Source organism: Colius striatus, chromosome 5, assembly GCF_028858725.1.
Source record: "Colius striatus isolate bColStr4 chromosome 5, bColStr4.1.hap1, whole genome shotgun sequence".
NCBI classification, from domain to species: Eukaryota; Metazoa; Chordata; class Aves; order Coliiformes; family Coliidae; genus Colius; species Colius striatus.
Window position 1 is genome coordinate 4,549,599 of NC_084763.1, and position 15,559 is coordinate 4,565,157.

The following is a 15,559-nucleotide window of genomic DNA, read 5'->3' on the forward strand; positions in this document are numbered from 1 at the left end:
AAAGGTGATCCAAGCCTCTCAACGCTGGAGATTTTGTGAAGACCCCTATTACCAGGAATACAACACTATTAAGCTGAACTTGTATCCCCAGGTAAGTCACAGGAGAGAGGCATCAGCATTTTCTAGTCTGAACATTAGATCTGAGGCAGAAGTGTCATTTGGTTCACAAGGGTTTGAGCCCAGTCTGAAATACAACCCTGCCATTCTGCAAAACACATTCCACCCCTCACTCTTGACATGACTATGGCATAGTCATACTCAGGTACCACGAGACTTGAGAAGCAAGTCCATTTGCAGACAAGATGTTCAAGAAGCTACATTCTGCTGTATGCAATGTGTTAGGAGAAAATAAGTTGCAGAGCTAAGTTCAGGCACTGTGAAGATGTTGTAGCTCTAATATGAAGGGAAACAGGACAGAGGAAGAGAGCATCTCCTCTCCAGGCAAAAGCAGTCTCACTGATGAATTAGACAATTAATAGCTAAAAGAGAGCAGATCAAAGGCTGAAAACTAAGATCAAAGTATTAATACAAGCTGCCCAGGCAGGTACCAAAAGCACAAAGCGTAGCACACAGAGCAGGGCAAGCAGGGAAGAGAGGAGCAAGGTAGTTTGCTTTTGACCTCTCGAGAAGAGAAGAGAAGAGAAGAGAAGAGAAGAGAAGAGAAGAGAAGAGAAGAGAAGAGAAGAGAAGAGATCAGAGCATCAGGCTGCCATGCAGAAGGGTACAGGAAGAATCACAAGCCATGAAGTCAGTATGAGCACTTTGCATGCAGGAAGCAATAAGGGTCCTGTCTTTGCCATCTCGTAGCCAACCCCAACGAGAGCCTTGGCTTTGCAAGCAAAAGGCAATTCATGACCTCTCCTGATGACAAAGAACATTTGAGCCTCAGGACACTGGCACGCACACGTACATGGACTTATGCCTGAGAGCTGATCACCTCCCAGGGCAGGCTTTAGGAAGCTTTACTGTGGAAGAGCAGAAAGTTTGATTTCAAAGCTGTCAACGGAATTTGTACCTGAGGGCTTGACACACAAATATCCTTTAAACAATAATGCTGACCTGCACTAGACTGTTAATAACACATACATACCAGAGGAAGGAAACACACATCTCCCCCATGCTGCCAGGGCAAAAGGCTCTATGAATGTCCTCAGAGGCAGCAACAAAGGTTACAATGAAGCATGCACCTCCACAAAGAGAAAGTTAAGCGGGATGTTCAAAGGAGAAAAAATAAACTCACATAGGTCTTGGTTCTGAAGTTCAACAGTCCTGTTTGAGCCAGATGCAGCTGCTCATTGGCCTTGAATTTCATACACAAGAGGAACGACAGCTAGAGTTGTCTTGCCAGGTAAGCATCCCTGCTAAGGAACCCTGATTAATCCATCAAATTATGACAGTGTTCTAAAAGGATGAGAAAGGCTGCAGACTTCACGGTGCAAGGCTCCACACTTGAAGGAAATCATCTCTTGTCAGCTTTCCGCAGGCTCGGTCAACCCCGCAGGAACTGTATCACACAGGTTGAAATGTTCTTTCAGTTCTTGAATGCCCTTGTTGGCTGGGTCCAGAGGAGGGCCTGGGAAAAGTTATGGATGAGGTATCGTGAGCTGACTGCTGCCCTGGTGCATGGTCTTGCCTTGGAGTCGTGCACCCAGGAGAAAAAGCTGACCGATGGAGAAATAGGAGGTGAAGCTGAAAGCTTCTACATGTGGTCTAGGTCAGGAGGGTGTTATGACACGGGAATCAAAATGTCTGCTCAAGGGGATTAGAGAACACAGCAGCGTGGCACATGGGTTGTGCTTGCAGGGAAGCCAATGAGTGTCAGTGCAGCCTGGCCTGGCTGCTGGGTTTCCTCCAGAGCAGCGGTGCAGCCCCGAGCAGCAGAACCACCGCCTGAGCTGGTGACTTGGGGCTGGGGCTGGATCCCCAGTGCTGGATCCCTAGAGCAGACTTAGGAAAAGAAGGAAAAGGTATGAACAGAGACTATCTAGCTGGACTGTACAGAGTTTTGAACAGCCAGAAAAACAGTCTTTGATTGAATCCTACACTCTGGAAAAACTTGTTTTTTTCACAGAAGGAACAGCATGACCCCATAGTGACAATGTGCATGTTTCCCTCTTTGGCCTGGACAGCAGACAACAAAACACTTTTCAGTGCAACAGCCTTTACCTGGGTATCTTTTAGTCCACCAAAGCACGAGCATCCCAGGTTTGTCAGTTGCACTGAAGTTCATGATGAACAATCAACAAACCTTGGAGAAAAACTCAACTTTTTCCTTTTTTTTTCCTGATAAAACAAAGGGGCAAGTTCTTGAGTGACACCTTGGCCATAAAGCCACAAAGAAAAAGCATGATGTGAATAAAGGCAGACTTGACCTGTGCTTGAAATCTAATGTTCTGCCAAGAAATTATTGAAGGTTTCTCAAGACACCTTTTAGCAAAGATACTACTTGTGCCAGAGGTATCAGATGCATCAAGATACAGCAAGGTATTCCTATTAGATATCCTCTGACTACAAGAGGAAAGCGTTGGCCAGCCTGAAGAGAGCTGTTTGCCAAAGGGGACCCTGCTCTAGGCTCTCCCTTGCAGTTTATCAAGGTGACATGTTGAAGCTTCGAAGCGGGACCTGGGTCTCCAGTTTCCATCCTTTCTTGGTAGCCAGTTTACAGAGGCTGATTGCATTTACAGCTTTGATGAGCTCTGTGCACTTGTGAGAGCACAAGCTAAATTATATCTCAACCCCTGAAGAAGCCTTTTTGGCACTTGGGTGATTTACACCCACTCTAACTGGAGGATCACCTCTCCACCTCTCAGATACCTTCTTTCCCAGATGACATGCATGAAGAACTCTCCCCTGGCTCCATTGTAACTTGCACATAATGAGAGATCTGCTCTGGGAGCTCTCTCAGGTTGAAGCTATTTAGCTCCCTCTGCAGTGACTGTGGGACAAAGCAGTATGGGTCCTACACCAGTCCATGTGTGCCCCCCACATAGAGCTAATAGGATGCTCATTGCCCTCCCATCTTATTCTGATGCTGTAACCCCACATCCCTCCATCTACAGCCTCACTCACACAGCCCCTTATCTCCTCAGCAACACACAGACACTTGCCTACACCAAAAGCCCACGGACCTGGGCCTTGGGAGCAACATTTCCACTCAAGTTGATCTGTGGGCAGCCCTTGCTCATGTGGAGAGCCTTCTCCTGCAGCCTGACAGATACAGATGGTTGGGAACTGCCTCTCCTTGTGCTCTGAAGCCCTTTATGAGAAAGATGAGGTCTAACTGCTGCTCTTGTGCTGCTGAAGTAGCAAAACCCTTGGCAGGGTGACTGGCAAAAGGACATCACAGCCTTTTAGAGACCTGTTATGTGAGCTGCCTGAGGCATGTTGGCTGAGAAGTACCCCTTACTTAAAAAGACATATTAAAAAACCCATTAAAAAGGTGAGAGTTCTGAAAAGTACAGAAAAGGAGGTGCAGCAAGACATCTATGACAAAAATGGGGTACCGAGGACAACAGTAAACTCATTGGAGACTGGATTTCTTATGACACATGAACATCACATGTTTTGTCAGTAGAACCTGTCCCTGCATCCAAGCACAAAGCAAACCCCTCAAATCACCTGTAGTGCCACGAAATAACTTCATCCCCTGAGCTGGGATTAGAAGATGCTTTGTATCACAGAAAGAAAACAGAGTTTTGGCACAGCACACCAATGCACTTACATGCCTTGCCTGAAGCCAAAACATCAAGCAGGACTGTGGTAGGCAACTTGTTAGATGACCTTGTTTTGAAATTTGGTTTCCTGGAAAGGATCTGTGGTGCTCTGCAGGAGACAGAATTCACAAGCAACTGCATCAGAAAGTTGCTGAAAACATAGAATAAGAGAATGGTTTGGTTTGGAAGGGATTGTCTAGATCCAACCTGGCCTTGAACATTTCCAGAGATGGGGCATCCACGACCTCTCTGAGCAACCTGTTCCAGAGTCTCACCACCCTCACAGGGAGGAACTTCTTCCTAATATCTAGTCTAAATCTACCCTCTTTCAGTTTAAAGCTGTTACGCCTCATCCTGTCACTACATCTCACACATCTGTCAACTGCCCACAGGTCAAAAGGGTGGGCACCCAACTAGGCTGCCTGATGTTCTCATGACTTTGTCCAGTGAGAAGCAGGGCTATATCTGTGCTTGAGAGGAGGTGAAGAGACTGTTATACTGCCACGTTTGATGTGAAAGAGCCTGAAGCATATCCAGTGACACTGCATTTTGGTTACCTTTAAACTCTGAGGACCATGAAGTTCATGCTGGGAAATAAAAACAGCAGAAGAAAGAAGCTTCTGAATCCACATCAAAACAGTTGAAAATGGGTTTTTTTTCAGATTTTGGGGAAGTAGAGAGCAGAAGAGCTCACAGTGCAGCTCTCTTCTCAGGAATCTTTCAGAGAGAAGTGGATCTGGCAAATTAATGTTACTGGGACGATAACATTTCTATCACACTGGGAAGGAAAGGGAAATAGCCCAGTGGGAAAAACACAGATGGGAAAAGATGTTAAGAGATCTTCACTGCAGCACTTTACCTTCTTGTGATGCTCTCCTCACATCTCTATGTACCAGTGCCTTTTGATCTGTGTGTCCTCCTTTATGTCAGTTCACAGCAGGCTGTGAGGAGACACGCAGCGCTGAGCAAACCCGCCAGCTCACACGCAGACTGGAAGGAGACAGGGGATTCAAACTGCAGGGACCAACACAGCAAGAGTAAAAGGTGCTCTTATCTACTGACATCCAGATGCTATCCATAACCCCAAAACTGCAAACCACATGGTATTTTTAGCTGTGCTTCAGGAATGCTCGTGGATTTGCCCAAGATGTAAAGATCTAAAGGTAGATGGATCAGGTATTTGTGCCAGGCAGACTGATGGGGTATTCATGCCAGCTACTGAAAGGCATGTTTGCCAAAATAATAAGAATCTATAACTGGTCATGTTTCAGAGAAGAAAGAACAGCAACAAGCCACTGAAAGGCCATCTAGAGAGAGGAAGAGGTGCTCCAAACCACCAGCACTCAGCCATGACAGGATCTTTACACAGTGTTTACACCCAATAGCTCAGAAACTTCTTTTTTGTACTTTTTCAGGGGTTTTTTGGTACTTTTCTTATAAACCTGGGAGAGTACCAACCATGCTGAAATAATCTCCAAGTATGCTGCACAGCCTAACCTCACCTGCCTAACCTTTGCCAACCTGTCAGCCTCACCAGGCTGCACAGACATTGCTGTGCAAAGCATCCTTCTCTACTCCCCACCAGCAACCTGCTTCCTGGACTTGCGTGCACCAGGAGGATCTTCTGGGAGACATGTTGCTTGGGAGCTATAACCAACACACTGCACTAACACCCTCTGTCTTGAACCCAGACTCCTGCCTGATACTAAAATATTTGGTACTATTAGCACAGATGAGAACCCTTATCCCAGGAATTAAGGTTCTTGTGCAGGAGGATAATTTCACACCTCACCCTGGGTAGTGATATCCCCAGGTAGCAGAATTTGTGCCATTTATCTCACTATCTCCTAGTGCAAGTGAGCTGCTGTGCTGGTGATCTGACAGGTGACTCACACTGAGCAATGCCTGAACCTGCTCTGCTGAGAAGCAAGTTCCAGCTGCTTGGCTGTGTATTGGCCTTCAGCTTTCCACAAAATGGTGCCCTACATTCTGGTAAAGCTGCTATAACTATGTGAAGAAGAAAATGCTGATGTTTTCTCAACCCCTGATTCCCCAGACTGGCAAAAGAAATGCTGTGGGTTTGCTCCCAGGAGAGCAAGGTGTTCACCAAGCGCTGTCCGAACCCCACCAGCATCCCTGCAGGCTTCATCCCTTTGTATTGGTCTCATAAAACAGTGCTGTAAAGGAAAGAAAGACCTTGTCCAAAACAAACTTCTGTTGTTTGGGGATAAAACAGTCACTTAGATCGAGAAGTATTGAACATTTTTGATAGTTAATAACGAAAGCATTTGAAATCTCATTGCAGCTTCATTGGCTCAGCATCTCGAAGGTTAGCTCAGCCTATTCCTCCAAAGGCTTGCTAGGGCAGAATTAGCCAGAACATACATCATCTCTTTTACAGGCAGCATCATTTCTGGTCTCTTCAGAAACAACCACGTGGATCAGAAGGATTATTGTGGCATTAACTGCTCTGATTACATTCCCTACAGTTTAATAACAAGAGCAGTGAGACTGTAGGTGTATCAACAGGGTTTTGGGTTTGCAAGCAAAGAAAGTTGGGGGTTATTAGAAGAATGTGAGAACAGAAAAGGTTACACACTCAAATGTGCCTCTTAGGGTACAGCTGCCATACTCTGTGGGGCAAGAAAAATGATCTCTCAATATACCATCATGAGTTTTCTGATAAGAAGCTATAGGGAGTTTGTTAGGAAAGCTGTAGATCCATCTTGTCACATCCAGAGTACTTCAGCTGTGAACTTAACTCACAAAATATAAGGCAACCACGTTTGGTAACATCTGCCTTTGAAAGATATTAGCTATGGTCTGTGCATGCTTTATGTTCCCATTTATCTCCTGGTGCCCACAGTGATGGGTTTGGCTGGGATTGAGTTAATTTTCTTCCTAGTAGCTGGCATGGGGGTGTTTTGGGTTTGTGCTGAAAACAGTGTGGATACTACAAGGATGTTTTGGTTACTGCTGAGCAGTGCTTGCACAGCGTCAAGGCCTTTTCTGCTCCTCACTCTGCCCTGCCAGCGAGGAGCCTGGGGGTACACAAGGAGCTGGGAGGAAACACAGCTGGGAGAGCTGACACCAACTGACCCCAGGGCTATCCCAGACCCTATGACACCATGCTCAGCAGACAAAACTAAAGAGAAAAGGAGGGACCCCCAGAGTTACAGCGTTCTGTCATCATCATCATAGTGTGCTGGAGCCCTGCTGTCCTGGGGATGGCTGAACACCTTCCTGGCAAGGGGAAGCAGAGAATACATTCCTTGTTCTGCTTTGCTCATGAGCACAGCTTTTGCCTTATCTATTAGACTGTCTTTGTCTCAACCCATGAGTTTTCTTCTTTATACTCTTCCTATTCTCTCTCTCATCCCCCCACCAGGGAGCAAATGAGTAGCTGTGGGGCTGAGTTGCCAAGTGGGATTAAACTATGACATAACTGCACCAGTTGCTGGATTTTTTTTAATCAATAAAGAGAAACTTACTTCTCATTGGAAATAAAAAGCTAGAAAATGGGGTCTCAGGGAAATGGTGGCTGCTGCCTGTACTCTTGTTCCTTCTGGGTAATGGTTTCCCCAAGGAAGTATCCTCCTCTCTCCATGAAAAGTTGTTGGTTGGTGCTTCAGGGAGGAAAGCAGAGAGGTAGCTGCAGAACCTTACATCTAAAATTACAAGCTACCAGTGAAGTCAAAGGTATTTTTCCCATGCACATTTACTGAAGATAATACAGAGGAAGTTTACAAATCTATTGTTCCAGCTCCCTGTGCTTGTTAAAGTGCAGAAGACAATCTGTAGTTGCTTATTTTGTATCTAAGCAACTGTCAGACTCTATATCTACTAATAAGAAAGGGTGTAATTATATGCCTCTCCTTTAATTAGCAGCAGATGCCTGTGTTTATGAAATAAAAAGTAAGATTTTCTGAAATGCAGAGTCTTGCTTATACATAAATTAGAAGAACACTGCTTTAGGCTCCTAAAAAGCTTTGTCTGGCTGTGGCAGCCTGCTCAGGGCAGGGTACAGGACACCTACAGCCAGCTGCCCGTGAGTGTTACACCACAGGCTCAGAGCCCAGCTGTCCTGACTGCATGGGAGACCTGCAGGGCAAGGATAAATCAGCATTTAATGTGCTTTTTGTTGACACTCCCAGTGCTGGCATGAAGCAGGTGCTTGTCTGATTCCAAGACCAAGAACCACCAGCACAGGGCCTGCTTTGAGTGACCTGTTTCATGGGGTAACTTTCTGCAGGACGTAGTTGCAGAGCAACCAGCACCAGGGCAGAATCCTTAACATGAATCCCTGATCTCAGCCAAGTGCTCCAGCAGCACATAGTGATGCAATGCAGCATTTTTCTTTGGAAGGAATAACAACAGGGGCTACTGCTGAGAGTCCTTCTTTGCATGTAAGGGGGAAAAAAAAAGAGTACCAGCAAAACAAAAGAAAACCCACTCAGAAATGCATGAAGACACATGCAGTCAGAGAATATAGGTAAGAGTAACCTTGTCCAGGGTAGAAAATACTTGTTAGATGAGTCTCTAATTTCCATTATTCAGTATTTTTAGCCTTGTTTCCATGGAAACAGCACTTGTGCTGTGATGCTGTCCTGCAAGGGAGTGAATGGATGCACAAGCATATGTACATCTTGTGAATTCTTCTCCTGGCCTCCAGCAACTCGGAACAAATTTGCCAGAAAAGGTGAGGTTCCAAAGGATTATTAGATGCAAGAAGTTTTGTGAAAGCATCCAGGTTAAGGGAAAAGTGATCTTCTAAGTTGTCCAGCCAGAAGAACTCTCATTAAACAGCAGAGAACCTGCATGAGAGGAGAAAGAGGCCACTCCTGTAACTACTGCACCTCCAGAAGGTGCTTCAGTAGGAAAATCCGTACTTGCTCGGACATCAAACACCCTGATACACTGTCTGCCCCAAGGCACAGATCTGTGGGAAGTCTGTTCTTGGGTGTGGAAGTTGAGGTTTCTGTTTAGAAACTGTCAAGACATCTCCCCTGAAGGTATGGGACACCAACAGAATAACTCACATGTGCCTGGCCATCTTTCAGGGTGCCTTGCCCTGCCACCTGCACCCCTCAGGAAAAACAAAACAAAACAGACACCCAGGTTTGGCCCATCTCTTCACTTCCCTGAAATGAGTTAGCATGCTGCCTCTGAGTCATGTAGACAAGAAAAACAACAGGCTGGATCATCAAGCTAAAGGAGGGAGAACTGCTGAGCATCCATCACCACGTTCCTCCTTTTGCTTACCTTTATATCACTAGTTTTTGTGCCCCTCTGTCACTGTTGGTAATCCAATTACAAGAACTAAGTTAGACAAGACTGCACCCTAGTAGGCTTACAGGAGCATGCAAGTGTGTAACCGGTACCTTTGTCTCCTTGGACTGCACTTGCTCATCTCTAATCCACTCTCTGTGAGCCCTGGCAGCCATTTCTCTGCTCTCTGCAGCCGAGGCTGTCAGCAGAGGCACACACCAGGTGCCCCAGTTTGTTCTCTCCTGGACTCTGCAGCTCTTGACCAGAGTTCAAGGTCACCCCAAGGGCACATTCCTCTAGGTACTTGGTTTTCCCCAGGCCCAGTGTTAATGCAGAGTGTGCCAAGCAGTGCCTCCACGACAGGTATCCCTCAGAGCACGCATGGATGCAGAAGGATCTGGTTGAAGGAGCCACCTGCTATCTGGAGCATTTGCATTTTAAAGCTTTAGAGGTTACTTTATTTAAGAGGATCTTTCTGACAAAGCCTCATCTTCAATATAGTTTATGAAATCATCCATGCTTACGGTTAGCTGTGTAAAAATCACTGTGATCTGCACTAATCAAAGCTGTAGATGAGGAAAAATCTGTGCACACCTACATTTGTTTTCCAAGTGACCTGTACAGCTGCTGAGCACTGTCACAGGATTATCCTCCTCACAACAGGAGCTTTGTACCTCTTGCTACATGCAGAGACAGTTTTAAGAACCTGTGTGCAGGTAACATTTAGTAACAGGCAATAATATACTGAGTGTGCTCCAAAAGCCAGAGCGTTTCCAGTGCTGTCATACAAACGTTATTGCAGCTGTGAGGAAACAGGGATGCTCCAGGGAACAGTACAAGACACAAGAAGTTTTTACTTCTATTACCCCGAGTTTCCATCTCACCTCTCCACAGTGGATGGGAGTCCACACCAAACAGCTGCCACAAAGTCACAGGACATAACAAAATTAACCTAGGTAAATTCATCCTGGGCACATGCTCTTCCTCTGCCATAACCAGCCTCTTACAGCATGTGTGGTTTTGAAGGCTCTACATCAAGGCAAAAACCAGTAAGTTTCCAGTAATATAGTCACCTTCAGGACACTTTGCTTTTGCTACCCATCAGCATAAGCAGCTATCCAAAGTGGTGGTCCTTGGACAGAGAGGAGGAGAGAGAAGACTCCCATACCTGCTATTACCTCCTCTTCAGAGATGAGGAGAAATACCTTCTACTAGCAAGGTTATAAACTGATGATGTAGGTCATGGCCATCAGCATTTCACACAACTCACTGCCCTTCTGCCCCTTAATTAGTGCTAATGGGCATAAGGTGTGATTTCGCTGAAAACTGGGGTGGCTCCATCGTTAAGCACCAGTGACAACCCTGTGGCAAAATACCACGTGTTTAGCACAGCCCAAGGTGCTGAAAAAAACCCCCTCTAAACCCAAACAACTGTCTTCTAGGGACTTGAAAGGGAGCATTCAGATTTCCCCAGCATCGTCACAACCATCTCTTCTTGTAGCACAGCAAAACTTTCTCTTCCATCAGCTTGCATCATTTCATCTTGACCCTTAACAACGCTGTTGAAAATTTTCCACACAAAGCTGATGATGCCGCTGAGAATCAGGGATCTGGCAGCAGGGCAGGAGCTGTGGGACAGTTTGGGGGTTTAATATCTGTCCATAGCATGCCACCTAGTGCTGAGGAGCTGCCAGACACCCTCAGTCGTTTCTTTGCATTCGGGGATTGCAAGTGCACTGCGGAGTTTTGTTTACTTCGAAACAACGAGGGAAAAGATGTTTCAAAGTGGCCATACAACAGCACTGGAAAACAGAAACAAACCAGGCAGGGGTTTTTCCCCACGGGATCTGCATCTGAATCTGTGCTTGATCACATACTCCTTTCCTACCTATGGAAATTAATACTTGCTGGAAACCACTCATGAAAAACTTACTAATAGGACATGAAATGCTCATTCACTAATGAAATACAACTGGTGACAGCAAGAGGAGAAATAGATAAGAAAGCTATTTCTCTTACTTAAATAAGAAACTACATTTGCTTTGAGAAACTCCTGTCTACCACCAGCTCTTGGGCTCTTGCACCTTGACATGCTGTCTCTGCTTCCTATGGGCTGTGAGGTTCACAGACTATCCTTTTAGTCTCCAACTTTGGAGACTGGCATGTAAGCACCTGGCCTAATTCCCCTACTGAGACTGATCACTTAATGAATGGTCCTACTAATTTCCATAACCTAAATTTCCCCTTACAGTCAGCCTCTGCCAACAGTGTCAAATCTACCTGATCTGCTGCAGCTTCCCTCTTCCATCTGGAGACCCTCTGTGCCTATGACCAATTCCTAGCTTGCACTCAGTTCCCCAGATCTTTGTAAGCACTGGAAGTCACCTTCTCAATTAACTCATTCCCTTACCATTACTTTTCCCCTCCCTCCTTGGGTGAGGGGAGAAGTTTGTTTTCTTCACCTTTACACACCTTTTCTGAACTCTCTCTCCCAGCCTGTACAACTAAAGCTCTTTTCCCTTTCCTTCACTGCCATGGCTCTTTCTTCCTGCTGTTAGACCTTAAGCCCTTTCAACTTGAATTCTGTTTTCCTTCCACCACCTAAAATGCTACAATTCATGACTTGATGCTGTACAAGTTCCTTTCTTCCATGCTTCCTCCTCTTTCTAAACTCATTGGAAAAGCTCCCTGTTACCCTGGCAGCTTTCCCTGCCCTTTCCTTCCATTTTCTCCTGGTTGTTTTTCTCTCTCTGACCACTTTAACACCATTCCTCTCTAAATGTTTTTCATCCCCCTGGTGTAACACCTGCTGTTAGGTTTGTAGCTGCCCCACAGTGACAGAGGTGTTACTGCTGACAAGCTTTTCTCCTGCCAGCCACATGTGCTCCTTTTTCCTACTGCTCTCAGAACAGGTCATGCTACCACCACCTGCCATCCACTTCTCTCTGCTCTCACTTCATCACAGCAGTTCTTTAAGCCTAATCAGATAACTTTGCACTGCACCAGGGAAGGAGCCATCTTATGCCAGGTCAGGGGGTGACTACAAACCATGCTATGTAGATTCACAAGGAGATTGTCCAGGAATGCTGACTAAAGGTAGAAAATACCTAAAAGCTATATAACTCCTGCAGAGCAAGAAAGCAATTTAAGATGACCATGAAGTCTTACCTATCCCTTCACCTTTGCAGCACAGCACTCCAAGTCCAGTTTGCAGCTGGTGAGGATGGTGGGTGTGGACGGTGGGTGTGGGCAGCTGACAGAGTTGTCCCTGCACTTGGCTGGTTCTATAGCTCAGGCTCCAGGTCATCAGCCAAGGAGTGTTGATGATACCTAACACACACTTAAAGTTGGCAACGCTTAATTAAAAGCGATTTGCCTGTCCTACCACTAACATGAACTCGGAAAAGAAAACCTTATTGCATGCAGTCACACCAAAAAGATACACTGGCAGTGCAGAGATTTGTGTTAGACGATTCCAGCCTGCCCTCTGCTGCAAGCTGAGCACACAGCGCCGTATCACAGCAAGTCCCCTTCACATAGGTTTTTGTCAGAACAATAACACCATGGCCCAGCCCTGTCTTTCATGAACATACAAACTCGAAAAGTCTTGTTCAAAACAGCAAAAAATAAGAGGTTTGGTAAGGTGTGGCAGTGAGGAGACTTAATCCTCAGTAGGAAACACAAAGGGGAGAAGGAGTTGTGTGGGCCCATCTTCAGACAGGGCTGGCGTTAGTTCTCTAGTTGTTGAAGTAGCTTCGACTGACATGGCAGCTTTCCCCCATAGCACCCTATGTACACTTTCACTGGAACACACTCTGAAAAGCAGGCAAGCTGGTGACAAATCCCAGTTCAATGCAATCACAAGTGTAACCACTGCAGTGCCCAAGACACGGGGCGCTCTTCTACTTCAGGCAACCGCTCCACTCCAGTGGAAGTCAGCTTGAGGAAATCCTGAACACTCCAACTCACACCTCACGAGGGATTGCCCTTCTGTCCTCTGCCCAGGCCTCAGGGTGTTACCTGCTGCAGACACTGAACTCAGCGGGTATGGCCAGGCCTGAGGTGGGCCAAGACAGGCTGGAGCTCAGCGCTGGCACAGGACGCCATTTTCCCATGCTCCTCATGGTCCCCATGGTCTTTCTGCATTGTGCTCCTCACGGGACAGCCTCATGGTCTTTCTTTCTGCCCTGTACTCCTCCTGCAACAGCCCCACTGTCTTTCTGGCCCGTATTCATCATGGAACAGCCCCACAGTCTTTCCACCATCATCAGGCAATGCCATTTCCCCACAAAAACTTTTAAAGCCAACCTCCAGCCTGAGCCCAGACCGAGCTGTGCCGTGAGGCAACTGTTACCTGAGGTTAGAGGTAGCTACTCCAAGTCAAAAGTTACTTTCTACAGAAGATGTCCAGAGTGAGATCAGTCCCATTTTTGTCAGAGGACAGAGGGTACTTGAAGGTAGAGGTTACTGGCAGGCCCATGCCCAGAGGCTGGTAAAATCGCCTCAGCCTCCATGACACGGAAGCTGCAAAGGGCTGCCCAGCCTGTCCCACCACGCCCGGCCCTGGGGGCCAGCCCAGGCGCCAGCAGCTTCCTGGCATGGGCAACAGAACCCCAGTGCCCAGGAGTGCCTTATGTTACAGGTGTAAATGCAGCCAGACATCACCATAAACAGAGCTGAGACAGAAGCAATACCAACACATTCTCATAAGAAAGGTGTTCCAGTCCCCTGATCATCTTAGTAGCTCTGTGCTGGCCTCTCTCCAGCACTTCCCTGTCCCTCTTGAGCTGGGGAGCCCAGACCTTGACACGGGACTCCAGATGAGGCCTCACCAGGGCAGAAGAGAGAGGGAGCAGAACCTCCCTTTACCTGCTGCCCACACTCGATGCATCCCAGGATGCCACTGACTTAGTAAAATCAATGGCCAGCTTCTCCCAAGGATTTAGAAACATCACTCCATGCTATTAAAAAAAAAAATAAAAAAAAAGAGCTGCAACAACTGAAATACAGTTGTTACCATCGGGGACTACCACACTCAACTAGGGGAATTAGATTCAAGACTAAAGGCATTATTTGGGATTAGTAGTAACTGTAACCTTATCAGTAAAAGTTACTACAGTTCCAAATTTGAGTCCAGATTACAAAAACCTCAACCTGGATATCAAGCTTTTGGCTATTTCTCAGAACATAAAAGCATAAGGGAAAGTACTTAGAATAGTTGGGGGGAAAAAAAAGTTATGGGTTTTTTTTTACTCCAGCAGTACTTATCTATCATGACAAACTCCTAAAAATAATAAACACTATCTCAAATACAACTTTCAAAAGGCTAGCAGAGTAGCTACCTCCAAACCTTTCCCAGAAGCAACACCAAAAAATACATTAAAAAAATAAAGTTACATTTATAATTAATAAAGTTAATTAGTTCCATTTAAAATTAAATCATTTTAACTTAAATTTCAATTAAACTCCATTTAAAATGTCAATTTTAAAAATTCAGAGACAAATTACATCTGAAAAGCCTCAAATCCTCCCCAGGAGCAATACAAAACAGCAACTCTGAGTCTTGCTCTGCTGTGATAGCTCATGTTTTCAAGAAACAGAACTTCCAAAACTGTTTCTTTTAAACTAGAGAAACCTTGAAAACTCAGGTAGCTTCATCCACTAGTATAAAGCTAAAACTTAAGCTTAGTCTACTTGAATGTTCTCTCAGAATAAATAACACAGGTTGAGATGTGATCCAGTTGAGAAGCAAGCACGTTTTAGTTAAAAGCGGAGTACAGCGCTCAGCTAATACAAAGAAAAGGAGCTGCTTTCCAAAGAATTTCCTTGCTATTGTCAGCTACCTGACAAGAGGCAGTTTCAGAAGGAGAAGGTCGAAGTACTCAGGGTACTTGGAAATAGCAAAGGACTACCTTCAGTGTAGTTCAAACTAGATCCCACAAATCAGCCCTAAAAGCACTTGAAATAATCCTTTATCCTATTCAGGGATAAAAGAAATAGAAGGATCGTTAGCTGGCAATTTCAAAATAGGGGTTTGGGAAGAAGATAAATATGGGCTGAAATCACATTAAGACAAAAAAAATTGAGGAAAGCCCTCCTATCCTTCAATAGTTTGCTATTTCACCAGTGATCTGCAATTTGTTTGCCTCTTAAGACTTGCTTGCACTGATTTACGCAAGACAAGATAAACTCTTGACTCCTAAGTTTCTGGCAAACATGACTGTAAGCTTTAGTCTCCACACAGAAACTACAGTAAGCATGGGATTCTACAGTCTTTGTCTAAACCAGTATTTTTAAAAACCCCAACAATAAAACTTCTTGGAGTGGCCATGGGGACCATTTACCTGCTGGGAAAAGTTAACTGCCCTCACAATCCTTTACTTGTTTTGCCCAGCTGCATGTCTTCTTAAACCCAGCCCTCGTGAAAACAAACTTTTGAACAGCTTCTGAAGGCAGATGGGCCTCACCACTTCCTCCTCGTGTACTCCAAGGGAGATGTGCTCCATTAGCTTTGGAAATCAATATTTAGATCTGGCTGTTGTGTTGTACCACAAAGCACCTGTGAACACACATGGCAG